The sequence below is a fragment of the Rhinolophus hipposideros genome, assembly GCF_964194185.1.
Source record: "Rhinolophus hipposideros genome assembly, chromosome: 8".
NCBI lineage: Eukaryota > Metazoa > Chordata > Mammalia > Chiroptera > Rhinolophidae > Rhinolophus > Rhinolophus hipposideros.
Genome location: NC_138054.1, coordinates 1634921 through 1651863, shown reverse-complemented (window position 1 = coordinate 1651863; position 16943 = coordinate 1634921).

Below are 16943 nucleotides of genomic sequence, written 5' to 3'. Positions count from 1 at the left end.
AAATATAGGTTCTTTTCTCCCTTGTCCAGAAGGACCTAAGCCATCTCTAGGCAGAAGTCCTTGATCGAACACCATCTTAGTGACTTGTTGATTAGGGCTGTACAGGTAAACTCCCATGTGACTCATGACATCTCTGCCCCATAGATTGACAGGCAATCCTGCCACTATGTATGGTTGAAAGGATCCTTCATGTCCCTCTTGATCTTTCCACAACAATATATCACTGCTCTGTTCTGGTGATTGAGATTGTCCTATGCCTTGTAACTGGGTTACTGTTTGCTGCTTTGGCCAGTGGCTAGGCCACTGATCTGCAGTTAAAACAGACACATCGGCCCCCGTGTCTAAAAGGCCCATGAAGGAACGGCCATTAATGGATAGTGGTAATTCTGGCCTGGTGGTGAATGGCCTGGACCCAATAAGCATCTGATGAACCAAGGCCTGCGTCGCCTCGGGATTTACGGCCTGCTGTTTTACCCGGTTTGGCATGTGGAATTAACAATGATTGTGCTATGCGTGGGCCCTTATCGATCACTGAAATGCCTCCAGGCGAATGTGTCATAATCTTGATCTCTCCTGTATAATCCATATCCACACTCCCGGAGCAACCAATATCCCTTTCATGGTAATACTACTCCTTCCTAGGATGAGTCCCACAGTCTGTGGAGGCAGAGGCCCAAAGACCCCTGTAGGAATAGCTCGCATTCCCATCTCAGGTGTTAGTACTGTGTAGGTGGCGCTACTGAGGTCCAATCCTGCGCTGCCTGGGGTTGCTCGGAAGAGTTCCTGAATGGATTTCCCTGGTGGGGGACCAACTGCGGCAGCGCCCCATAACATTGTTGCGGGGCCTGGGGCTGGCCCCTCTTCCTGTTTCCTGGAAGAAGAGGATTACCGGAGGCATCCCCCTTAGATTTACATGCATTGGCCCAGTGTTTACCTCTCTTACATTTTGGGCATAATCCAGGTTGTTTTGGGCCCTCCTTCCTTTGAGGCTGACCTTGTTTTTTAGGGCAGTTTTTGATCATATGGCCCGGCCGTCTACACCCAAAACAGTTGCCCTGTCCCTTTATTTTCTTTTGTTATTGTTGTTGGAATAACATTTCTCTAACAGTCTTTCCTTGCAAGGCAGCGGCCATTGCAAGACCCTGTGTATAAGAAGATCCTATTTCTGAGCACAACTGGACATAATCTGACAAGCTACTCTTATTTTTGTAAGGTCGTAATGCAGCCTGGCATGCAGAATTAGCATTCTCAAAAGTGAGCTGTTTAACTAACAGCATGCTGGTATCTGGATCTCCCAGAATTCTTCCAGCCCCCTGCATTAATCGCGAAAGGAAGTCTTGGAAAGTCTCATCAGGCCCCTGGATAATTTTAGAGAGGTCCTCAGAACGTTTTCCAGGCATAGGAATCTTTTTCCATGCACGCGTGGCGGCAGCATTTGTTTGTGCATAAGCAGCCAGGTCAAAATTTAATTGTGTTTGCAAGTCTCTATAAGGTCCTTCACCTGCCAACATATCAGAGATAGGAATGTTTTGTGTCTGATTTATCTCTGCAGTACTCTGACAGAATTCTGCAAAATCAGACTTCCATAATAAATAGTCCGCTCCTGATAAGCAAGCCCTAGCAAGTTGCTTCCAATCACTAGGCGGCAAGGCTTCTGTAGCTAGTGATTCTAGCAGGGCCTTGGTGAACGGGGCATTAGGACCATATTGAGAACATGCCATTTTTAATTCTTTTAAACTTTTGAACGCAAAAGGCACTTGGTCTCGGACAAAATTTCCTTGTGCGTCCTGTCTTTCTATCACCGGAAATGCCAACCCAAAGTCTCCAGTATCTTCTCCTAACTTGCAGGTGGTTTGCAAAACCTTACGCAGAGGGGAATTACGAGGGCAAGTCTGTCCGGACACTTGCCGGATGGTCACGGGCGCGACTACCGGCACCTCAGGGGGTGGATCAGAGCCCGCAACAACACTAGGTATGCGGCTAGATTGTAATCTGGGTCTCCACCCCGACTGTCCCTCAGCAGTCTGTTCTGCCTGCCTCGATTGTACCATCTGCACCTGCACAGAGAGGGAGGCGATTGCTGACTGCAATCGATCAACCTCTGCCTGGAGAGGATTCAGATGTCCTGTCTTAGCACCTGTTTCTGTCTGAACCACCCCTTTGTAACCTTCAGGGTCATGATATCGAGCAGCGGCTTCCTCTAGGCCCTCCTCATCTAGGCCCTCCTCATCTTGGGGGTCCAGTCCAATTAGCACACTTTTTAATATTTGAGTAAAAGACATTCTGCTTTTACCCTGTCCCATGATTTCTTACTCCCGACTGTGGTATCTCACTGCACCCCTTACCTGATGCGACGCATCTCAACTCCGTGCAGTGTCCTTCACTTTATCCCCAGTATTCAGGTCCCTGTTCGGGCGTGACTTGTCGGTGCCTGCCGACGAGACGAACTGTCCCTGAATTGGGGAGTGAGGATGGAGAAAAAAGAAGAGAGACAAAGATGGGATCGGGAGGGCAGGCAATTCTAAGTAGACTGCTGCAGTTCTAAGTAGAATGCCTCAGTTCTAAGTAGAATGCCTCGGCCCAAGTTTATTTTTGCACCTTATACACTCTGGGCATCACAAAGTAACAGAACTGTCTGCAATCTAGTAGTTACAATGTTTGGATAAACAAGGTCGTGTTTTTTGGCCAGCTCCACACTTCCTGACCTTGTCTGGTTCAGTGTTCTCAAAGTAGCAAGTTTTGCCTTGCTGGGAGCACAAACCACTCAAGGAAGTCAAAGGTTCAACATTTCACAAAACAACACCTGCTAGCACTTCAGCAGGTTTCCCACACCACTTGGTCATGATGAATAATGTTTTTAATGCATTCTTGTATTCAATTAGCTAAAATTTTGTTTAGGATTTTAGCATCTGTATTCATCAGAGATATAGGTCTGTAGTTTTCTTTTTTTTTTGTGTTGTCCTTTCCAGGTTTTGGTATCAGCGTAATGTTGGCCTCATAAAATGAGTTAGGGAGTACTGACTTTTCTTCAATTTTTTGGAAGAGTTTGAGCAGGATTGGTATTAGATCCTGTTTGAAGATTTGGTAGAATTCAGTAGTGAAGCTATGGCCCTGGACTTTTGCTTTTGGGAAGGTTTTTGATGACTGATTCAATTTCTTTACTGGTGATCGGTCGGTTTAGATTTTCCAGTTCTTCATGGTTCAACCTTGGAAGGCTATATTGTTGTATGAACTTGTCCATTTCTTCTAGGTTATTGAATTTGGTGGCATATAGTCCTTCATAGTATTCTTGAATGATGCTTTGTATTTCTGTGGTGTCTGTGATAACTTCCCCTTTTTCATTTCTGATTATGTTAATTAGTGTCTTCTCTCTTTTTATCTTAGTGACTCTAGCCAAGGGTTTGTCGATTTTATGAATTTTTTCAAAGAACCAGCTCTTTGTCACCTTAATTTTTTTTATTGTCTTTTTGTTCTCTATTTCATTTAGTTCTGCTCTGATTTTTGTTATTTCCTTTCTTCTGCTGACCGTGGGTTTCGCTTGTTCTTCTTTTACTAGTTCGTTAAGGTGTAACATAGGGTTATTTATTTGGGATTTTTGTTGTTTCATGAGATAGGCCTGTAATGCTATAAATTTCCCTCTTAAAACTGCTTTCGCGGCATCCCAAAAATTTTGGTAGGATGTGTTTTCATTGTCATTTGTTTCTATGTATCTTTTGATTTCTCCTCTAATTTCTTCTTCGACCAAGTCGTTCTTTAAGAGTATGTTGTTTAATCTCCATGTATTTGTGTTTTTTCCTGCTTTCTTTTCGCAGTTGATATCCAATTTCAAAGCCTTGTGATCAGAGAATATGCTTGGTATGATTTCAATCTTCTTAAATTTGCTGAGGCTGATTTTATGTCCCAATATATGGTCAATCCTTGAGAATGTTCCATGTATACTCGAAAAGAATGTATAGTGTGATGTTTTAGGATGAAGTGCTCTATATACGTCAATGATGTCCATTTCATCTAATGTATCATTTAGGGCTGCTACTTTGTTATTTATTTTCTGTTTGGATGATCTATCCATAGCTGTCAATGATGTATTTAAGTCCCCTAGTATAATTGTGTTTTGGTCAATTTCTCCCTTGAGTTCTGTTAGTAGTTGCTTGGTATATTTTGGTGCACCCTGATTGGGGGCATAAATATTGATGACTGTTATGTCTTCTTGTTGTATAGTCCCCTTTACCATTATGAAATGTCCATCTTTGTCTCTTGTTATCTTTTCACCCTGAAGTCTGTTTCATCTGATATCATTATGGCTACACCTGATTTTCTCTGGTACCATTTGCTTGGAGTGTCAATTTCCACCCTTTCACTTTGAGTCTATGCCTGTCCTTGTAGCTGAAATGTGTCTCTTGGAGACAGCATATGGTTGGGTTTAGTTTTTGATCCAATCTACTACTCTGTTCCTTTTTATTGGTGAGTTCAGTCCATTTACATTTAGGGTGATTATTGATACGTGGGGATTTTCTATCATTCTACTTTAGTTTTCTGGTAAGGCTGTGTCTCCGTTGTTTCTTCGCCTTTTTGTTATTGTCTATTATTTCTGTGAGGTGGTATTCTATGATGTTTCCCTCAGTTTCTTCTTTTATTACAGTATATATTTCAGTTCCGGATTTTTTTTGAGTCGTTACCCTTAAGATTATGTAAAAGAAAATTTGATATTTAGAGTATGCCATTTTGTTCAGCACGCTTACTTTCTCCATTCCCATATTCCAGTTCAGGACTTTACTCTCCCCCTATTAAGCTTCGGTTGCCACAAATTGTCCCTGTGGATGGTGGTCGAATAGCCTCCTTTAGGATTTCTTGTAGTGTAGCTCGTATATTAGAAAATTCTCTCAGCTTCTGTATGTCTGGAAAGGTCTTATTCCTCCTTCATATCTAAAGGATATGTTTGCTGGGTATATTATTCTTGGGTCATGATTTCTCTCTTTCAATAGTTTGAATATTTGGTTCCACTCCCTCCTGGCTTGTAGAGTTTCTGCTGAAAAATCTGATGATAATATAATGGGTTTTCCTTTGTAGGTTACCGTCTTCTTTTCCCTGGCTGCCTTGAGGATTCTTTCTTTGTCGCTGATTTTAGACAGCTTCAATACAATGTGCTTTGGAGGCGGCATGTTGGGATTGAGGTAATTAGGTGTTCTATTTGCTTCTTGGATTCGAGGATCCAGTTCTGTCCACAAATTTGGGTTGTTCTCATTAACAATTTCTTTGAAGATATTCTCTGTTCCCTTCTCTCTTTCTTCTCCTTCTGGTATGCCCATTATTCTTATATTGGTCTTTCTGATAGAGTCAGAAAGTTCTTGTAGAGTTCTTTCATTTCTTTTAAGTCTCAAGTCTCTTTCTTCTTCCATCTGGGTAAATTCCAGGTTCCTATCTTCGATGTCACTGATTCTTTCCTCCATCTGGTCAACTCTACTACCTAAGCTTGTTATTTCATTCTTAATTTCTTCTATGGAGTTCTTAATCTCCAGAAATTCCATTTGGTTCTTTTTTAAAATTTCAATCTCTTTCGTAAAATGCTCATGTTGTTCTCTGATTGCATTTCTGAGTTCATTAAATTTTCTTTCTGTGTTTTCTTGCATCTCTTTGAGGTTTTTCAAAACTGCAATCTTGAATTCTCTATCATTTAAGTCACATATTTCCATGTCTTTAAGTTCCTTTTCTGGAGACTTTTCACTTTCTCTCTGAGCTGTCTTGTTGCCTTGGTTATTCATAGCAATTACTGAATTATTATTTGTCTTCCTAGACATCTCCAGGAGTGGCTTCTGCAACAGGTTGATAGAAGAGGTCTTTCTTTTGTTTTCCAATACTTGTTGGTAGAATGTTTTATTTTCTCTCCGACTGCAGCCTTTTTCTTCTCTCTGATACAGTAGTGCTATGTTTTCTCTGCACTATTCCAGCTTCTCACACAATTGGGGGATTCCCTGGGAGATGGGCCTCTCCTCCATTAACAGTTCACCTGGCTCATATGACGCCACATCCCTGTGGGGGTGCGGAGAGCTTTTGAAGTTCCAAAGCTCTTCCTGCACCAGATTCAGAGCCCATATGTTTCAGCAGTTCTGTTTACTCCTGCAGGGATCCACCCAGATAGGTGGGTTCAGGGTCGGGCTGAGTTGTGAGAGGTGGCCCAGAGCAATGGTGGCGACCACCACCACAGCTGGTCCTGCTTCCACAGCTTCCTCCCCTTTGCCAGAACTAGTTGGGCTGTGAATCTGTGTCTGCGGCCCACAGTTCTCAGAACAGCAAATATCCTGTCCTTTTGATCTGACACTGGTACTTTATCGCTTCTAGCACCGGGCAGTTGCGGGTGGGGTAAGCTCTGGGAGGGTATGGGGTGGGGCTAGTCTCAGTGCCTAAGGCTTCCATTCTCCGCTCGGCAGTGAGGGCTTAAACCACCATTTTCAGCCTTCTTCCCTCAGTGTTTGCTCCGAGGTCTCTGCCATGAGCGTTGGGTTCAGCAGTGTTATATGCTGCCCCATTAGCCCTGTGGGCCATAAGCGGAGCCCTAGCAGTTCGAGTTCTTCCCTCTCCCGCAGCTGCGGTAGTTCCGGGATGCAGCGAGCTCGGAGCACTGAGCTAGGTCTGCATTCTGTGCTCGCGTGTCTCCGTCCCCGCACTTCTCCTCTCCCTCCTCCCCCACTCGCGCAATTCGCCCACCTGGAGGTGAATTCAGTAGTGGCCTCTTCATCTTGCCTGTCTGCTGTGCAGGGAGTCCTTTGTGGAGTTATTATTGTCCGATTAGTAGTAAATTTCAGGGGAGCTTTACAGAGGTTCATCTCATGCTGCCATTTTGATGACGTCTCTTTTTTTTGTTATCACATTAATTTACTTAACATTTGTTTATACTTGCTGATGATTTCAGTTTCAACTGTGTTTTCACTTCTCTTACCCTTATCAATCATGATATTTTTAAATATGATTGCTTTATTTTTTATTGCAATTGCAAATATAATTGCAAACATAATTGCTTTCTTTTTAAAATTAAATTTATCGTGGTAACATTGGTTAATAACATTAATAAGTTCCAGGTGTAAAATTCTATAATACATCATCTGTATATTGTACTGTGTTCTCTCCACTCAAAGTCTAGACTCCTTCCATCACCATATATTTAACTCCCTTTGCCTTCTTAATACTCCTGCCACCCACCCTTCTCTTCCCAACCACCATAGTGTTGTCTGTGTCTCTGTGTTTGTTGGTTTTGTTTTTTCTTTTGTCATTTTCTGTTTTATATCCCACATTTGAGTGAAATATGGTTCTTGTCACTTTCTGTCTGACTTATTTAGCTTAGCACGATAATCTCAAGATCCATCCAAGTTGTCGCAAATAGCAGTATTTCATTCTTTCTTATGACTGAGTAGTATTCCATTGTATATATATACCACATCTTTTCCAATCATCCATCCGAGGACACTTTGGTTGTTTCCATGTCTTGGCTACTGTTAATAATGCTGCAATGAACATAGGGGTGCATATACCTTCACAAACAGGTGTTTTCAATTTTGGGGGGTAGGTATCCAGAAAAAGGGATTGCTGGATCATATGGTAATTCCACGACGTCAGACAATTAAGTTCACAATCTCATCCTAGAAAAAGTGCTACATACCTCACTGCTGACTATCACTATGGTCACCTTCAAAGTACTATCCCTTGCGAAGCTATGTACCAATGCACCAGCACCTAGTCCACTCTTCAAAGCAATTTTGGAACTCTTTTTCTGGAATTGCCATCAGAGCTGTCGTTCTATTACCCTTTATGTCCTGAATGTCACCAAAATATCTTCCTTTCAATATTTTCTTTATCTTCAGGTAAAGAAAGAAGTTACTGGGGGCCAGATTAGGTGAGTAAGGAGGGTATTCCAATACAGTCATTTGTTGACTGGCTAAAAACTCCCTCACTGACAATGCTGTGTGAGCTGGTGCATTGACATGATGCAAGATCCATGAATTGTTGGTCATGTTCAGGTCGTCTTAAGTTTTTCACGCAGCCTTTTCAGCACTTCAAAATAGTAAACTTGGTTATCTGTTTGTCTAGTTGGTACAAATTCCTAATGAATAATCCCTCTCATATAAAAAAAATGTTAATAACATCATTGCAACAAGTTCATAAACTTAATTGTCTCACCTCGTATTTTTAATTTGTTAGGTAACTTCAATACTGTTTTCTGTTGTGGCTATACCAATTTACATTCCCACCAGCAGAGTGTGAGGATTCTTTTTCTCCACAGCTTCTCCAACATTTATTTCTTGTCTTATTGATGATAGCCATTCTAACAGGTATAAGGTAGTATCTCCTTGTCTTTTTTTTAAATTAAAGTTTATTGAGGTGACAATTGAGATCAAATATATGGTGATGGAAGCAAAATTGACTCTCCTGTGGTTTTTAAATGCATTTCCCTTATAACTGGTGAAGAAGAGACTAATTTCAACAACAGATCCAAAAACATACAATTGAGAAAGGAAAGCCTCTTCAATAAATAGTGTTTAGAAAATTGGACAGCCATATGCAGAAGAATGAAACTAGACTGCTATTTGACACCATATACAAAAATTAACTAAAAATGGATTAAAGAGTTACATATAAGACCTGAAACAAGACAATACATAAAAGGAAACATAGGTACTAAACTTATGGACCTTGGTCTTAGAGAGGCTTTTGTGAATTTTACTCTAAAGGCAAGGGAAGTAAAAGCAAAAATAAATGAATGAGAATACATCAAAGTAAAACGCACTGCAAAAGAAATCATCAACAAAACAAAGAGATAACCAACCAAATGGGAGAAGATATTTGTCAATAATGCTTCCAATAAAGGTCCAATATCCAAAATATATAAAGAACTCATACAACTCGGCAACAGAAAAAAAAATCCAATTAAAAAATAGGCCTGAATGGTAAGAAAAGATGATATAGGAACATTTGTGACAACATGGATGGATCTTGAGAGTATAATGCTAAGCGAAATAAGTCAGACAGAAAAAGCAGAGAACCATATGATTTCACTGATATGTGGTATATAAACAAAAAACAAGAAAAGAACAAGACAAACAAATGAAGAAACAAAAACTCATAGACACAGACAATAGTTTCGTTTCGTGGTAGATGAGGGTAAAAGGGATCAAATATATGGTGATGGAAAGAGAACTGACTCTGGTTGGTTATATATATAGATGATGTATTACAGAATTGTACAGCTGAAATCTATGTAACTTTACTAATAATTGTCACCCTAATAAACTTTAAAAAATGGGGGATTATTTGTTATCGTTTTATGAAAATGCCATTGGTGTTTTGATAGGGATTGCATTGAATCTATAGATTGTTTTAGGTAGTGTGGACATTTTAACAATGTTAATTTTTCCTATCCATCATCACAGTGTGTCTTTCCATTTCTTTGTGTCTTCTTTAGTTCCTTTCTTCAATATTTTAAAGTTTTCTCAGTACAGGTCTTTTAGATCCTTGGTTAAATGTGTTTATAGGTATTTTAATTTTGATGCAATTATAAATGTTTATTGTTTTCTTTCTCTTTCTGATACTTCATTAGTATGTTGGTATGTAAAATGCAACTGATTTCTGAATATTTATATTTTATCCTGTTACTGTACTAAATTTATTTTTAATTCTAATAGTTTTTTGGTGGAATCTTTAGGGTTCTCCATATATAGTATCATGTGATCTGCAAATAAATTCTTTCTAATTTGGATGCCATTTATTCTCTTTCTTATCTGTTGCTTCAGGCTAGGACTTTCATTACAATGTAGAATTGAAATGGTAAAAATGGACATCCTTGTTTTGTTCCTCATCTCTAAGGAAAACTCTTCAACTTTTCAACATTGCATATGATATTAGCCAGAGCTTTCTCATAGCTGGTCATTTTTATGTTAAGGTATGTGCCCTCTATTCCCACTTTGCTTGGACTTTTGATTATAAATGAATGTTGGATTTTGTCGAATGTTTTTGCATCTATTGATAAGGTCATATAATTTTAATCCTTCATTTTGTTTGTGTGGTTTATCACATTAATTGATGTGTGGATATTGAACCAACCTTTCATCCTAGGAATAAATTCCAGTTAATCTTGGTGTATGATCTTTTAAATGTATTGCTGAATTTACTTAGCTAATATTTTGTTGAGAATTTTTGCATCTATGTTCATCAGGCATATTGATCTATAATTTTCTTTTTCTGTAGTGTCTTTCTCTGTTTTTTTTTTGTTTTTTGGGTTTTTTCCCCATAAAATTACTTTTGGAGCCTTTCAGCTGCTTCAGTTTATTCGAATAGCTTGAGAATGACAGGTATTATTTCTTTGAATGTTTGGCAAATTTACTTGTGAGGCCTTTGGTCCAAAGATTTTTGTTGTTAGGAGTTTTTTGATTACTGGTTCAATTTCGTTAGTAGTAATTAGTCTGTTCAGAGTTTCTCTTTCTTCCTGATTCAGTTTTGGAAAATTATATGCTTCTAGGAACTTACCCATTTCTTATATGTTGTCCAATTTGATGGCATATAATTGTCCATAGTATTTTCTTATAATCCTTTGTAGTCCCCTGGTGCTATTTGTCACTTCTTCTCTTTCATTTCTGATTTTGTATATTTGGGCCCTCTCAATTTTCTGACGAGTCTGGCTAAAGATTTATCAATTTGTTTACCTTTTCAAAGAAACAGCTTTTAGTTTCATCAGTCTTTACTTTCTTTTAGCTTTCATTTTGTTAATTTCCACTCATATCTTTATTTCTGTCCTACTCACTTTGGGATTTCTTTGTTCTTTTTTTCTAGTTCATTTAGGTGAAAAATTAGATTGTTTAATTGATTTTTTTTTTCTTGAGGTAGGCATATGAATTTCCTTCTTAGAATTGCTTTGGTTATGTCCCATAGATTTAGGGTCATTGTGTTTTCATTTTCAACTGTCTCAGGGTATTTTTGGTTTCCTCCTTGATCTTGTTGTTAACCCATTCATTGTCTGGTATCATGTTATTTAGCCTCCACATATTTGTGGGTTTTTCAAATTTAATTGTGTAATTGATTTCTAATTTCATATCATTGTGATCTGAGAAGATGCTTGTTAATCTTCTCAAATTTATTAAGAATTGTTTTGTGGTTGCACATGTAGTCTATCTTGTAAATATTCCATGTGTACCTGAAAAGAATGTATATACTGCTATTTTTGGGTGAAATATCCTAAAAACATCAATTAGGTCCACATGGTCTAATGTGTCATTTCAGGCCACATTTTCCTTGTTACTTTTATATCTGGATGATCTGTCCATTGATGTAAATGGGATGTTAACATTCCCCACAATTTTTATATAACTGTCGATCTCTCCCTTTATGTCCAGAAATATTTACAAGAGTTATATCTTCTTGTTGGATTGATCTCTTTATAATCATGAAATGCTCTTCTTTGTTTCTTTTTATACTCTTTGTTTTAAAGTTTATTTTGTCTAATATAAATATTGCTACCCCAGGTGTTTTTGTTTTTTTCATTTTATTTTCTTGAAATATCTTTTCCACTCCTTTACTTTCAGTCTGTCTGTGTTTTTCAAGCTGAAGTGAGTCTCTTCTAGGCAACATATGTGATCTTATTTATCCATTCATCCACCCTAAGTCTTTGGATTGGAAGATTTACATTTAAAGTAACTATTGATAGGTATGTAGTTATTACCATTTTATTAATTGCTTTCTTTAAATTTATTAATTGCTTTCAAAAATTATTGGGTTTTTTTGTCATCCTCTTTTCCTTTCTTATTCTCTTACTCTCTTCTCTTGTATCTTGATTAATTTCTGCAGTATTATGTTTGGACTCCTTTCTCTTTATTTTTTGTATATCTCTTATAGATTTTTGGTTGGTGGTTACTATGTGCTTCATATATACTAAACTATATTTGTAGCTGTCTATTTTAAATTGATGGTCACTTAAATTAGAACACATCCTAAAATCACTACAATTATTACTCACTTCCTCCACATTTATGTTTTCACCATTTTTTACTTTGTGTTTGTTTTTGTGTATCCCTTAATGTATTGTTGTAGTTACAAATGAACTCCTTACTGTTGTCCTTCAATATTGAACTAGCTTTATGATTGGTTGATCCACTGCTTTTACTGTTTGCCTTTGTCAGTGAGATAATTTTCTTTCCTGTATTTTCTTATGTGTCTGATGTTTTCTTTTCTACTTAATGCAGTTTCTTTAACACTTCTTGTAATACTGGTTTAGTGGTGATGAACTCTTTTAGCTTTTTCTTTCCTGGTAAACTCTTGAACTCTCCTTAGATTCTAAATGATAGCATTTCTGGGTAGAGTAATCTTGGTTGTAGGTCTTTGCCTTTCATTGCCTTGTGGTTTCCTTCTAGCCTGTAAAATTTCTGTTGAAAAATCAGCTGATAGTCTTATGAGAGCTCACTTGTAGATAATTAACTGCCTTTTTTCTAGCCACTTTTAACATTCTCTTTCTGTTTTTAACTTCTAACATTTTAAATATGATGTGTCTTGGTGTTGGCCGTTTTGAGTTCATCTTGTTTGGGATTCTTTGCACTTCCTGAACTTGGATGTCGATTTCCTTCACCAGGTTAGGGAAGTTTTCAGTCCAGTAATTATTTCTTCAAATAGGTTTTCATTCACTCTCTCTCTCTTCTCCTTCTGGTAACCCTATGATGCACATGTTGATAAGCTTGATGTTGTCCTAGAAGTCCCTTAAACTATCCTCATTTTTAATTTTTTTATTCTGTTCTGATTGAGTGTTTTCTGCTGCCTTGTGTTTCAAATCACTCATTCAATCCTCTGCTTCATCAAATCTGCTGTTGATACCTTCTAATATATTCTTCATTTCAGTTATTGAATTCTTTAGTTTTTATTGGTTCTTTTTTATGTTTTCTATCACCTGTTTTATTTTTTCTATCTCTTTGATGAAGTTCTTATTGAGTTCATATATTCTTCTTCCAAATTCATTGAGTATTCTTATAACAAGTGTTGTGACTCTAGCTTGTTAGATTGTTTGTCTCTATTTTGCTTAGTTCTTTTTCTGGACTTTTGTCCTATTCTTTCATTTGGGACATGTTTCTTTGTCTCCACATTTTGGCCAATTCTCTGTGCTTGTTTCTATGTATTGGTAGATCTCCTACATCTCCTGGTTTTGATAGAGTGGCCTTACGTAGAAGGTGTCCTGTGGGGCCCAGCTGCACAGTCTCCCTTGCCTCCTGAACCAAGTGCTCCAGTGGTGTCCCCTTGTGTGTGTTGTGTGTGCCCTCCTGTTGCATTTGGGCCTCAGTTGCTGCTAGCATGTCAGTGGGTGGGGTTGACTCTCTTGCTGACTGGCTGTGTGTGAATGCTGGCCATGACTATAACCTATGATCTGTTATGCATAGGCTGACCTCACTGAATGAGTCTCTTTAGCAGTGTTCTGGTGGCAGCAAGGCTTCCCTCAGGGTGTCAATTGTGGAGGTAGTTGCATGGGGATCTGTTGGGTTTGAAGCTGTCCATGCTGTGTATTTGGTCTGAAGCCTCTTGGGAGGGGTTCCAGTGCAGACCAATTCATTTGTTGCTTATATTGGGCTTCAGGCTGCTTGGTAAGTGCCACAAAGTGATCTGTGGTTTGTTGTCACTTGTGGTAAGCTTTGCGGCACTTGAGGGAGGCTACACTATGAAGCAGTGTCAGCTGCCACTTGTACCAGGCTTGGGGCTCTTTTTAGGGCACTAAGATGATTGTTGAGCCCAGCCATCACTTGTGCCAGTCTTGTGGTTGCATAGATGGAACTACATTAAAGGCCAAGATTGGCTTCCACTTAGGCAAGTCTTGGAGCCACCTGGTGGAGGTTACCATACAAGTTGAGATTGTTAGCAGCTTGAGCTGCGTTTGGGGCCACTTGTCAGGAGCTAAAGTGCACATTGAAGTCAGCCACTGCTCGTTTGGGATTTGTGGCTTTTTGAGAGAGTCTATAGTGTGAGCTGAGGTTGTCACCATTTGTTAGAATTAGCAGCCCTTTGAGAAAGTCTTCAATACAAACCGAGGGCAATCAAAATTCATGTGAAGTTTGCAGATTTTTTGGAATTTTTGCAGCATGAGTTGAGGCCTGCCTTCTCCATGAAGGTTTCTCTCATTACCCAACCCAAGGCATGGGTCTATCTTTTGACCATCAACCAACCATTCCGTGTCCAGGCAGTACATCTGGCATTGGATAATATTCTGAGAAGCAGATGGTGTAGTGGCTATCCACGTGTGTTCCTGGTTTCTAGCCTGCTTCTACCTAGAATATCTTTGAGGTCTTGGTTGATTACTGCATTGATCTCTGTCTGTTTCTTGGGCTCTGAAATGAGGATGGTCATAATATCTACCTCACAGAGTTATTGTGGGGATGAAACAGATTGGTTTAGATTTACGAAAAAAGTTGTGAAAATGATACAGGGAGTTCTCTATAGAGATCTCATATTATTGTGGTCTGTTTGTTACAATTAATGAATCAATATTGATACATTAATACTAAGTCCATACTTTAGTCAGATTTCCTTAGTTTTTACCCAATAGCCTTCTTCTATCCCAGTATTCCATCCAGGATGTCACATTATATTTAGTCTTTATGTCTCCTTAGCCTCCTCTTGGCTATGACAGTTTCTCATACTTTCCTTGTTTTTGATGACCTTGACAGTTTTGAGGAGTACTGGTCAGGTATTTTGTGGAATGCTCCTCAATCGGGTTTCTCTGATGTTTTCCTCATGATCAGATTGGGGTAATGGGGTTTGGGGAGGAAGACCCTAGTCTTATTTAACTTTTATTTTTTAATGGGCCTTTCCCTGGACTTTCTTCCAACCAACAAAAGGGGAAAGTTGAGAATATGTTAATTCTTCCTCATGGCCAGCAAAATGCTATGCACAATCAGTAAATATCGTTCACACTAATTAATAAGAATGCAGTGGAGCAATTCCATTCTATAGAAGAGAAGATGGGCTGTCACTGACATCTGCCTCATAGTGAACTGCCGGCAAAGCCAGTGCTACAGACTGTCTGATGTCTAACGAGTGGGGAGTTTACTAAGTTGTGCTTCCGAACCCTTGGGATCCAAGATGAAATCTGCCAGTGACTATCTCCAGATCTGAATTTAACCTGATGCCAATTCTAGGCAGTTGTTGGGTTTAAGGAAAGAAGTGAAAGGTGAAAATTAATAAGAGTTCATATAAGTTTGTAACACCATTCTGGGTCATTGAACATTGCTAGAATATCCCTTGCAAATATTAGAAATTTCTGTAATTCTATCTTGAAAATACCCCTCTATTTGCTTTTTTTCCAACTAATCCTCCACTTTAATGGACTCTCTAAATAGCTTAAAAATCTGCCTTTCCTTGACCTTCCTAAGAGGGAAATTAGAACTGGAAACAATTATTAAATACCTGGAAATTTTCCATTGGGATTTGTGTCCTTAAAGCAACTGATCACATTTAAATAGTTTCATCATAGTGAAATTTTACTTCATGATCATGCATTTAAAAAGTCCAGCCAGAGGCCCTGAAAGTAATTCTATAACCACATAATGGTCCTCTGCCCATTAAGTTACAAAAATGTGTTACAGAAAATGTTCGAAAGAAGTTGCTCCATGTTTACCAAATTAGTCTTATCCACAAATAAGTTTATATGTTCAGTTTTTTAATCCTTTCCTGTTCTTTTATTATGATTACAAACTGTTCCTAGCATTGTTTTATTTAGAAAAGGCTTAAAGATTATTTCTACTCACTTATTATTTCTGTTCTTCTCCTTGCAAAATAACCCAACATGACCATTCCCTTAAAAACAGAAGAGATTTGTACTAAGACATGTGGCAAGTTGGTGAAGGAATTCTAGTAGAGCATAGGCCCATTTGCTGTCTTGTCAACAGTTTCCACTACTTCACAAAGAATAAAACGTGGCAGAACAGCACATTGTGATCTCTGAAGGACTCTGGTCTTATAAATTCCTTTCACAACAGAGCCCTAGGAGTGGTCTTGAGAGGTAGGAAAGCTACTTATTATTGGAAGTTTTTGTTCTTCTTGGTCTTACTATGTAAATGACCTATTTCAGGATAATAAATGCCGCCCAAATGCCCTGAAAGAAGTATTACAACATATAGAATGTTTAGTTTTATTTTGCTTTGCAAACTCATTATAGAGAAAAAAAAATGTATTCCATGTAAGTAAACGCTCTTCAGAGAGAAAAGAAAGCTCTTGAGAGAAATGTATGAGTAGAAAAGGCAATGAATCAATAAACCCAACTTTCGCTACTGATTTTTCAGCTCATCTCAAAACCCTGCTTCTATCCTTACCCTGGGTCCACTCACGGACCTAACTATTTTGCTTTAGTCTGGCATTTCATAAATAAAATGTAATAAAAAGTAAAAGATGAGAAAAAAAGCAAAAAACATAAAAAGCAGTGTCCAAATTTTCTGATTTTAAATAAATCGATATTTTTTTTTTAAGAAAAGGGTATTGGAGCTCCACAACACTCTTCACTTTTATTTTGTTATGCTTAAAATATCAATTTGAATGCACCCCTTGTCCAATTTCCTCTCTCCTAGCAATTTGAGTGCTATTTTGTTTCCCAAGCACCAGGGAACTGGTATATATGAATTTCTTACTCCAGTCAAGGACACATTCTGATTTTCCAAATAAGAACCTTTTCCTGTGTCTGGGATAGAAACTCATTTCCAATTTTTCTTCTGGAAAAAACAACAACACTCAACTCAATGTACCTATTCTTCCTTTATGATGAGCCCCAATGAGCAGTGTAAGTCTTCCTGGCTCAGGTGACCAACTCTGTCTTGTATGACTCATTAAGGTGAACCTCATAACACACACATTCACAGAGAGAGAGAGAGAGAGAGAGAGAGAGAGAGCGAGAGAGAGAGAAATTTGCAAATTCTACCCATTCCAGGTGCACAAATTAA